A 10,714-nucleotide genomic window follows, 5' to 3' on the forward strand; every position below is an offset into this window, starting at 1 on the left:
AATGGCTTGGGAGGGGCGAGAGCCCCTCCGAGATTAGATCTATCTCTCTGTTTCCGGGTTCTGGATTCTGCCCTGGCACCTTTTCCTTTATATCTGGAGATCCGTATCTCCGATTGGATTGAAACCTTCGCCTAGATCGTTTTCCAAAAATTAGCTTTCTTGCAGCCAAAGAAGGGCATCAACTGCCTTACGAGGGGCCCAGGAGGGTGGGGGGTGCGACCACCTAGAGTGGGCGTGGGCCCCTGTCTCGTGGCCACCTTGGGCACCGTCTCGTGATGATTCTTCCTCCCAAAAATCACAAATATTCCAAAATAATTCTCCGTCCATTTTTATCCCGTTTGGACTCTGTTTGATATGGGGTTTCTGCGAAACACAAAACATGCAACTGACAGGAACTTGCACTGGGCACCGGATCAATATGTTAGTCCCAAAAAATAGTATAAAAAGTTCCCAAAAGTATATGAAAGTTGAATAATATTGGCATGGGACAATCAAAAATTATAGATACGATGGAGACATATCAGTGCACACACAGGCGCATGCGCTGGCGGGTGCACGGGCGCGCGGCGGGGCCTCGTGGAACCCCATGGAATCCAGCTCGGCGACAATGTGTGGCTCCCAGCACATCAATGCCACGGGGATGGGCGCTGGTGCAGTCAGGGCGACGGGGGCCGGAACGGGAGCGGGGACAGGCTCGGCGTCTTACCGCAAGGCCAGTTCAAGCTCGTCCCAAAGCGCCTTATGTTCTTGAGACTCTGGTTGGGTGTCTTCCTCAGGAAACTGGAAGACTAAGGGCAGACCATCGTGATGCGGCATGGCGTACGTTTAGGTCAGGCTAGTTGGAGATAGACGACAGGAGAATCAGAGAGGAAGAGAGAAGATTGTAGCGATACCGGGTAGTGCGGGGTTGATTTTAAACTGCGGTGCCGGCGACATTTATAGTGGGAGCAGTTGGGACGAAGGTGGGTGGCGGAGCCTGGTCAAAGGGCTCGCTTCCTGGTGAGCCTGCACAGTGGTCTGCTCGCACGCCTCCCTGTCAGCCGGTGCAGCGGTCTGCTCGCACGCCTCCCGTCGACTCACATGCTTGCTCGGACGGCACCTGCCGATGAGAAGTGGGGACTCGTGGCGGCACGTAAACGCCCACGGTTTCAATAGTGAAAGCGTTCGCCTTAACATGAGAGGTCTTTTTTCCAAAACATCTTGGCTCTTCATTTGTGCAACTTGTCATAAGCAGCTTGTCTCAAATTGAAGAAAAAACTTACAAAGTAATATTTGTGCCATATCACGTGACCATGCTCAGTTTCAAGAATTTATGCTCACTTTTGGATTTTCTGAAATTTAAGATCCAGGATTTGAAACAATATCAGAACCTGCATCAAGCAATAAATTTTCAAGCCGTACATTTGTCCTGTTGTATTTCTTAAGAAAGGATTTGGTCAAACATTTTGCTTAGTTAGACTTTAGACAAGTTATATATGCAGAGTAAAAGGATAATCCCTCCGTACCAGTGCATTGCCTGATATATTAACTCAAGTACTAGGCACGAACAAACAGGCTCAATTCTGTGCTCATCTTGGTGTAGTAGTAGTAGTAGTACAAGTCAATGCAGTTGATGGGTGACCTTGACGAGCGGCGATCGAGGGAATTAAACCGTGCTCGGCACGGTAGGTAACGTTGTCTAGTTAGTAAAGCATCCCTCCGTTGTTCATCGGTAGTCATTATGGACCGGGGACATGAGGGGAATTTCCTTGGACTGGAATTCTGGCCACTAGATATTTCGACTCAAAACGCTGAGGCTCGTCTGGTTGGGGTTGCCTGATGTGCATACCACTCACGCCACCGAAGGACACGATCCCTAGGATCAACACGAGCCAAGGTCTAGCTGGTACGCCGTTGGTTCCTACCATTCTCAACGTGGTAATTGATTTATGACGAGTTGTTGAATTAGAGTGAGTTTGTGATATAGTGATCTGAACGTGGATTTCACATTTCATGGTATCCCTAGTAAGTTTTCCAATGCAAATTCAAATTTAAAAGATGAACAATATGGAGGTGAGAAAACTTTGTATGTATGAAGCATATGACCACACACACACACACACACACACACACACAGAGAGAGAGAGAGAGAGAGAGAGAGAGAGACGCACACGCACGAACGCAACAACAATCCAGTAAGTATAGTGCATCTATTTTTCCAAACCATGCATGTATGACACGAATTAAAAAATACTCCTTCTATTCCTAAATATTAGTCTTTTAGAGAGTTCAACAAGTGACTACATACGGAGCAAAATGAGTGAATCTAGACTCTAAAATATGTCTATATACATCCGTATGTGCCAGTCCATTTGAAATCTCTAAAAATACTAATATTTAGGAACGAAGGGAGTAAAATGTAAGACATGCATGGTCCTCAGTTCAATATTTAAAATGAACATGAACTGAAACATGAATATTAAGTCTAGTACTACAGTACATGCAAATGTTGTGTTTAGGCGGAGCTATGATTGTCGGGGTCCAACCCCTCGACCTTAGATAAAATTGTGGAGTACTGTTTAGGGTTGTTTAGATTATATTTGTCCCCACCCTCCCAACCACCGATTGGTTGTGCACCCCCACCCCTCCTCCTCGGGAGAATATCATGTGCCCCCATACCTTAGATGCTATATGCCGATACGAATTGCTTGGAGCTTGTAGATCTGAGATATATATAGCAGCTCACATGATGTGTCTTAATATTATTACAGGAAACCTTGATGAGTTTGAGAATTGCACATAATTTATACAAAAACTACTCAGATGCCCTTGGATCCCATATCCAACAACCTCGAAGCTCGTATCACCATAGCATCTAAGATGAAGGAGGACATCATATTCTCCTGTATGTAAGAATATCATGTGCTACCACACCTTATATGCTTTGGTGATACAAGCTCTTCGGAGCCGTTAGATTTGTGACCCAACACCTCCTCGGTGGTTCGAATGGTTTTTTGTAGAAAAGCCCCAAATTCGGCCACTGCTTACAAGCACAAAGACTGCTCAGATGCCATTGGATCTCAGATCAAACAACCTCGGAGCTCGTATCGCCATAGCATCCAAGCTGCGATAACACCTTATGTTTTTTCGCACAGGAGAATATGAGGTGCTCCCGCACCATTGATTCTATGGTGATACGAGTTCACTGAGATATAACAGCCCATAGTAGGAGGTTTGAATGTTTTTGCAATTTACAGCTGAGAGAGTTTGGGAAATGCGCAGAAAGTACAAGTACTACAACCTAGATGCTCATAGCACCGTAGCGGGTAATTAAGCTATGGGGAGCACCTAATATGAGCAATGGGGAGCTGTTGGATCGAAGATGCAGTGGCACACATGAGGCCTGAATGTTTTATTTGCATAAAAAAACTTTGGAGAGTTTGGAAATTGCGCATAATTACAAAGACTACTCCCAAGCCATTGGATCTCACTTCCAACGGTGTAAAAACTCGTATCACCATAGCATCTAAGCTGCGGGATGGATGTGATATTCTATGTCGCTGTCATTTTTGTTTGTACACTTGAAAAATACGTGTAACTCATGCCATTACTTGTCTAACCGTGCAAAGTGTTTGTTCAAAAAAAAACATCCTACACTGAAATATCGGAACAACACACGGGGGTCCCACTTGTCATTAATCAAATTTAGACCTAAAACTAACAAATCTGAAAGACGAGTTTCAAACTGGCAACCTGGACTACAAAGCGTAAGTCGATAGCCTGAAACAACAACGGTTGTTGGCTTTGTCCCATAACTTGATTTTATACAGTATTACAGTTAGTAGAGTAGAGGGAGTGCCTCGTCAACACGTGCATGACTGTTGACTCACTTACTGGTGGGTCCCAGGTCTGTGATCTCAATCTCTCTTCTCTCCATTGTCTAACCTTTGCACGAGCACACACGAAGAGCGGCTCTAGCTTGCCGTGGTGTTATTACAACTAAAAAAAGCTTGGAAAATAGAAGAATCGCCTAGAACAAGAGACGTTGTGGCTGGTCGGGACGGAGCTAACCACATCTATCCTCCATGCCACGTTTGCATGATGAAGTTGTGTGTCTAGTGGCGTGTTTTAGACCGACTGGCTGGGTCCTGAGGTCGAACCATAGGTACCACATCTAATACAGTATATTTTTACACGCACATTTTTCCTGCGTGCCGAGACGTGGCACACCCTACCGCGTGGTTTCAGGGTCCTCCTGGGTGGTGCATGCATATATTCTTCCTGACATGGGACACCCTACTGCGCGTTTTCTGGGTCCTCCTCGGTCATAGCGCCGAAGCAAGTAAATGAGTCATCAAATCATGAAAGACCATCTTTCCCGCTGAGTACATCAGTGATGCACGGTGGCTAGATAGTTGGGCTAGTTCGACCACCTTTCCCGCCGCCACATTTGTTTTTTCACCCCTTTTTTGTCTACTTGTCGGCAGGTAAATTTAAATATCCACCGAGGCGTTGCTCTGTTGTTTGGGTGCGGCAGGATTTTTAATTTTTTCATTGACGGGAGCAGGCGCGGCAGGATTTTTAATTTTTTTGATTGATGGGAGCAGGCGCGACAACAATTAGTCACGATGACTCCGCCTGTAAAACCCACTGCTCCTTGATGTGAGAAATCGTTGACTGGTGTTTTACCATGGTGAAAATCAAAAGATTCCCCGCTCCTCGGCTGGCTCCCTCCACCTTCCCAAAGATTGCATTGCCTTTCAGCTATTTCGCCCCCTTTGCATCCTCTCCCCATTGCTTCTACCTGGTGCCATGGTGGCGTAGCAGATCACGGAGTCCGAGGTGAGGCGCCTAACACAGGAGCTCCAGGCCAAGGACGCAGGGCTCGAGGCCAAGGACGTAGAGCTCTGTGAGCTCAAGGAGGAGAGGAGTGCCATGCTCCTCCATTATGTGCGGGAGTTCACGGAGCTTCAAAAGCGACATGCGTCCACCACAAAGATGCTCGAGGCGTCGGCAGCGTTGCTACAGAAAGCGAGAGATATGGTAGGCCGTCAGGGGAGCCGGCTGGAGCGCGAGCGGGTCGATCGTGAAGAGGTCCAGGATCACCTCAGCCACTTGGTGAAACAAGTTGCCACACACGTGTTGCGGCTGTGCGATGCCTACCATCGTGCCAGTGCGACGATGCCGGTCATCAGGCTAAATCCATTCAACCACCTGGTCGATAACAACGAGTTGCGTCTTCCTGACCTAGTCTCCTTCTTCACCTATATCTCCGAGGAGCTGAGCCGTCTCCGCGCGATGGTGGGGGCTGAGCTGGACAAGGAAGGGTTGCAGGCTGCCGTCGCCGTTGCCGGGAGAATCCTTTCAGGGCTCCGTCACCGGAATCCATTAGTGCCATTGGACGCCGTCTTTGACGAGCTGGCTCCCATTGACTGGGAGCGGGCTCTGCGGGCAGTTGCACCCTGCATCACCAACGTCGTCCGCCTCGAGAAGCAGAGGGCTTCGGTGTTGTTTAGGCGCCCTCTGCATGGGCATGTCCATGTCTCGGTGCAACACGACCATTGGATCAAACTCAGACGGTGCAGATCAGTCACTGTAGCACAGAGCGCGTGGGTGTGTTTGGTTGCATTCTCATCTCAATATAGTTGTTTCCTCTTCGTGTATTTTTGTTAACCTACTAGTGTGGACTCATGCACCCTTCATGCACTCTGCCAAACACCCAAAAGTGGGTCGAGAAGGGAACTTTTCCTCCCATCCCGTGCACCCTTCATACACCCTGCCTAAAACTATTTGTGCTTCACATGGTTCATGTTTCGTGGAGTACTGTAGCACCATACTCTCCGTGCGCTGTAGACCTAGTTCTGTTAACATTGATCTCACCGTTCATTCTCGACCGGACAGTCGAAAAAAGCGGTGCTATGTTACATATAGTTGACATGCGCACAACATTATTTATTATCATCATATCTTACTACACTAGCAACAAGATTATGTAGTACTGGCATATGAACCAGTGCACATGCCTAGTAGTAGGAGCACTATGTATGTTCAAGAGGCTGTCGTGTTTCACACTCCTCCATCGTAAGAGTGGAAACGCTTGCTGTAATCATTTTTTTATTCAGAAAAACAGTGGACACGCTCTATCGTGCGGATCCTCCTCCAGCCATGCACTAAATTACTCACTTTCACCGACGTGTGGGACAGCCAGCACCTGGGTCCACCAGCCATGCACTAAATTACTCCGTAGTAGAGTGACAGTAGACGACCCCGATCGAAGCGCCGCAGTAATGCCCAATGAGCCGTCAAATCACAAAACCCCCTCCTTTCCAGCAGTAAGTTGGACGGACGAAGCAACCATCATTTCACTCTTCTCTCTCAGCTTCCTCTCTTGAAGAAAACCCCGACTCGCTTCGCTTCTCCCTCATCTTGTTCCTCCTCTCACTCTTCTCTCTCAGCTTCCTCTCTTCGATGGACGCTGGAGCACTGGCCGACGCAATGTCTATTGCTCTGGCCAAAACTGTCGAGGCTCATGGTACGAAGAAGCGCAAGCACCCCGTTGAGACTACCGCAGACAAGCTCAAAGCCATCGCCCTGTCCAAGCCCCCCTCTCCGGGATCCCTCATTAAGCAAGTCTAGGTAATGTCTCTCGTTGACGATCTTTTTCTCGATCTTGATCGTGTTTTTTCATCTAACACGCAGTACTAGTACTGGTAGTACAACTTTCTAGGTGATCTTGCATGTGATTTTAATGTGCCAAATGACTGCTCTAAATTCCTCTTTTGACCAAAACATGCGAGAGGTTGACACTGATTTCTTATAGATTACTTTCAACTACTCCCTCTGTCCCAAATTTCTTGTCTTAGATTTGTCTAGATACGGATGTATCTGTGACTTGATACATCCGTATCTAGAAAAATCTAAGACACGAATTTTTGGATGGAGAAAGTACTTTATGAACATCAATGCTACCTTTGAAGAGGGTATATTTGCCTCATTAACTTGTGTTATGGATATTGCAAGTAATCCCTCTGCTCTCATGCCATTGAAGACATGTTCTAGTGTCTTTGTTCACTCATTTTTGTGTGTTTATGTAGTCATATATGGAGTATAATATCGAAAATCATCTTATATTTCTGAATAGAGGTAGTAATAAAATATGGTTTCCGTTTGAATTAGAACCAGGTCCATGGTGGAGATGAAGTTCTCAAAGTCATGCCGTGTGAACTGGAAGACCTGGGCATGAGTTCTACTGCTAAACTATCCATCTGCTGTGTCCTTGTCGCCACGTGTCCTGAACTAGTGTTTTCCTGTAGCATTGTTGTCAGGCATGTTCTTGAGGCTGTATTTGACCACAACAATTTCCTGGTTGTGCCTTCAATTATGAAGGGTGTGGTTCTTGTAAAGCTTCCCAACAAATCTGATGCGGCATGTCTTCATCGTCATGTTTATGAGTGGAAAGACCACTCTGTTAGGTTCTCCAAGGTTAACAAGATGGTGATGGTGCATGTAGACATCTCTCACGAATTCCATGGCCTAGTCAATTATGCGGGGTTCATCCCGTAGGTCAGTGGCAAGAAATAGTCTGTAGAGTTTAATTAGTGCAACTTTTCTTGTCTGTAGTAAGTACTATTGTTCAGTACTTGATTTGTGTTTGTGAACACTGTATTGTTTATTAGTACTGCCACTTTTAGTGTGTGGTCAGTCCTGAGAACGGTCTATGTTAATGTCTATCCACTCAATTTAGTCTGTATATTTAGAAGTATCTAGATCATCTTTTTTGTGAGGAAGGTTTATCAATTATGGTTACACTCCAATATCTGTATGCATTGCAGGGTTTATCGCACCCACCAGGATTTCCAGTCCCATGGATGTTCGGTCCATACGATTTGTCACGACCTTTGGACTGTCCTGCTTGTGGGAGTAGGCGGGGCCCCTACATGCCACCCATAGTTGGACGATCAATCTTCTGTTTAGTACTTCAACATAGTGATTTCCTGGTAAGGATTCGCTCGTGTCACATCAAGTAAATCTTATTGATTTACTTTCTAAATCTTATTGATTTAATGTCGTGTTTTCTTTCTTTTCCTGCAATTTTACGATGCAGGTTTTGCCATGTGACATTCATCACAGAATAAACTGTTTGGTTTGCTCTATGATGGCTATTTTTGCAGGTTTCACTTCTTATGTCATGTCAGTAATGAGGCACTGTCCATCACTTATATTACTGGAAAAATTGGATCAGTCTGTTGTCTAAGTACAAGTTGAATCCCTATGATGAACTGCAGTTTGGTTTAACAAAAACACCACAATTAGTCCTTCTCGCGTTTAAAAGAAATGAAGAAAAAAGCTGGATCACGGTTGCAGATCCTAATCAAGTTAGAAAACTGATCATAGCAACCAGACACAATCGCCGCTGTCTTGCACATCGGTACCACCTTCAGTAACGGATCAAGCACCGGCAGTTGCTCTAGCAGTGACAGCGGCAGCAACTCAGTCTGATCCAGCTGAGGATTGGGCACCGACCGCGTCAGCGGATCAATCTGATCTACCGGAGGATCGGGCATCGACATCGGCACCTGCTCCGACACCGGCACCATCTCTACAAGGAGCACCATCTCCGGTAGTAGCAGCGGCTTCGGCACTTGCACCAACACTTGCACTTGCATCTGCTCCGGCCCGTGTAGTGGCAACCGAACGAGCAGTTGCATCGGCAACAGACTGGGCTGCAGTTCGCACTTCATATACCAAAGTCCTTACAAAAATGACATGTCCACCTTCTTGGTAAACATTGGCCGCCCAAGTGCTTCGTTCTTTTTTCTTTCCATGTTGTTTCACATGATTCACTATGTTGATCTAACTGTTTGGGTATGTCTTCTTGTTTGCAAATAGAGAATTCCTAGAGCAACGAGGGATTCGCTCAACAATCCGGGCGACCGCGGCCAAGTTTCTCTTACCATGCGCAGCCTTGGTGTGAATGAACCTTCTCAATATACCATAAGTACAAAGGATGGTCGCATGATGATTGATGCTAAAGGATGGTCAAGGTTCAAATCTAAATCATATCTTGTGGTAGGGGATGATGTCAAAATTGAACCTTCTCGGCAAGGAGAGCTGGTCCAAATCAACTTTGAAATTCTTCAGTAGCAGCACGCAACTGCCGAGCTGATCTATCCTCTGAGAGATTTTGATGTAATAATTTGTCATGGTGAAACAAGTGTCCTGTGTGTATAAGTAGTACGACAGTATTATGTATCACATGGTATATCATTGATAGAATTGCAATTCTCATTGCTAGTTAGGAATTGTCGTTCGATTTCATTCCAACAATTTTTGTGCTTTATTCAATTTTGTGTATTCTCCTTGCGACAACATCTAAACCCAGCATCGTACCAATCTCTTGCAATATGAAAATCACTGAGGTAGAACACATGGGCCACCAAGCATGCAGGGTGGGCCTGCAGCCCAAAGTTCAGGACCGTGAGCCTGATGAGTATTATATTCTCAGGTGAACCCCCATAATGCCCGTGCGTTGCACGTAACATCAAGATGCATTTGTATGAGTATTTTATCTTGTGAGAGAAAAGGATGAACGAGGGAAGGCCTTATTTGGAAATGTGGAGAGGTGTGTGGGTACCTTTTTGCAAAATTGCCATAGTTTCCTTCCTATCCGTGAGATATAAATTGGACGGCCTATATTGCAGGATGGCAGGCACACCATCATCACCAACTCGTCTATATTGTGTTAAAAACAACTCTGTTTTTATAATTACTAGCAAGATGCCCATGCGTTGCACGGAACATTAAGATGCATTTGTATGAGTAGTTTATCTTGTGGGAGAAAAAAATGAACGAGGGAAGGCCTTATCTACAAATGTGGAGAGGAGTGCGGGTAAATTGTCATAGTTTTCTTCCTATCCATTAGATATAGATCAGACGGCCTATATTGCAGGATGGCAGGCACACCATCATCACCAACTCTGCTTTTTATAAGAAATAGAGAATATATATTCCCCTTGATTTTTCTTATGTATAAACTTGTGATATAAAAGATTTGTATATTTCTTGACAGAGGGAGTATCTCTCTGTCAAAAATATATTTATGTGTAACTAGTTACTCCTGTCTTTCTACTTCCTTTCGCTGATATGTGGGGCAACTGGCAACGGGGTCCACGTGCCATATGCACAAATTAGAGTGCACAACTGCACGGTAGACACACATCGGCTGTAGCGCCGCATTAATGCCCAATGAGCCGTCAAATCACACCCCCCTTTCCAGCTTTAGCAGTAAGCTGGACGGACGAAGCGGCAATATTTCACTGGGCCTGAATCCCCTTCTCCCTCATCTGCTTGTTCAGAGAAAACACCCTCTCGACGATTGCATAGGGTTTTCTCATGGAGAACCAGGTATGGATTCTTCATCCATCCCCGATAAATCCAAGTCCCTTGGTCGCAGATAATCCTAGGATGGCAGCCGCCGCCATTGATGCATTTTTCTTCCAACTGAATCTAGTGTGTTTCATTTGCAGTGCCCAAAGTGCAAGGACCCTACAGGTTTCTGCGCCCTCAGGGAGATGCCACACTTGTTCCTTATCATCCTAACACAGGATTTTAAAACGTGCATGGTATATTCCTAGAATCCTCTTTTCTATCCGGGAGGGTGGGGTTTTTTTTGAACATGCTATCGACTAATTTGGAAATTTGGATTGCTATATGTATAAAAGGTACTACTAGTACG

Source organism: Triticum aestivum, chromosome 1B (genome assembly GCF_018294505.1).
Source record: "Triticum aestivum cultivar Chinese Spring chromosome 1B, IWGSC CS RefSeq v2.1, whole genome shotgun sequence".
NCBI lineage: Eukaryota > Viridiplantae > Streptophyta > Magnoliopsida > Poales > Poaceae > Triticum > Triticum aestivum.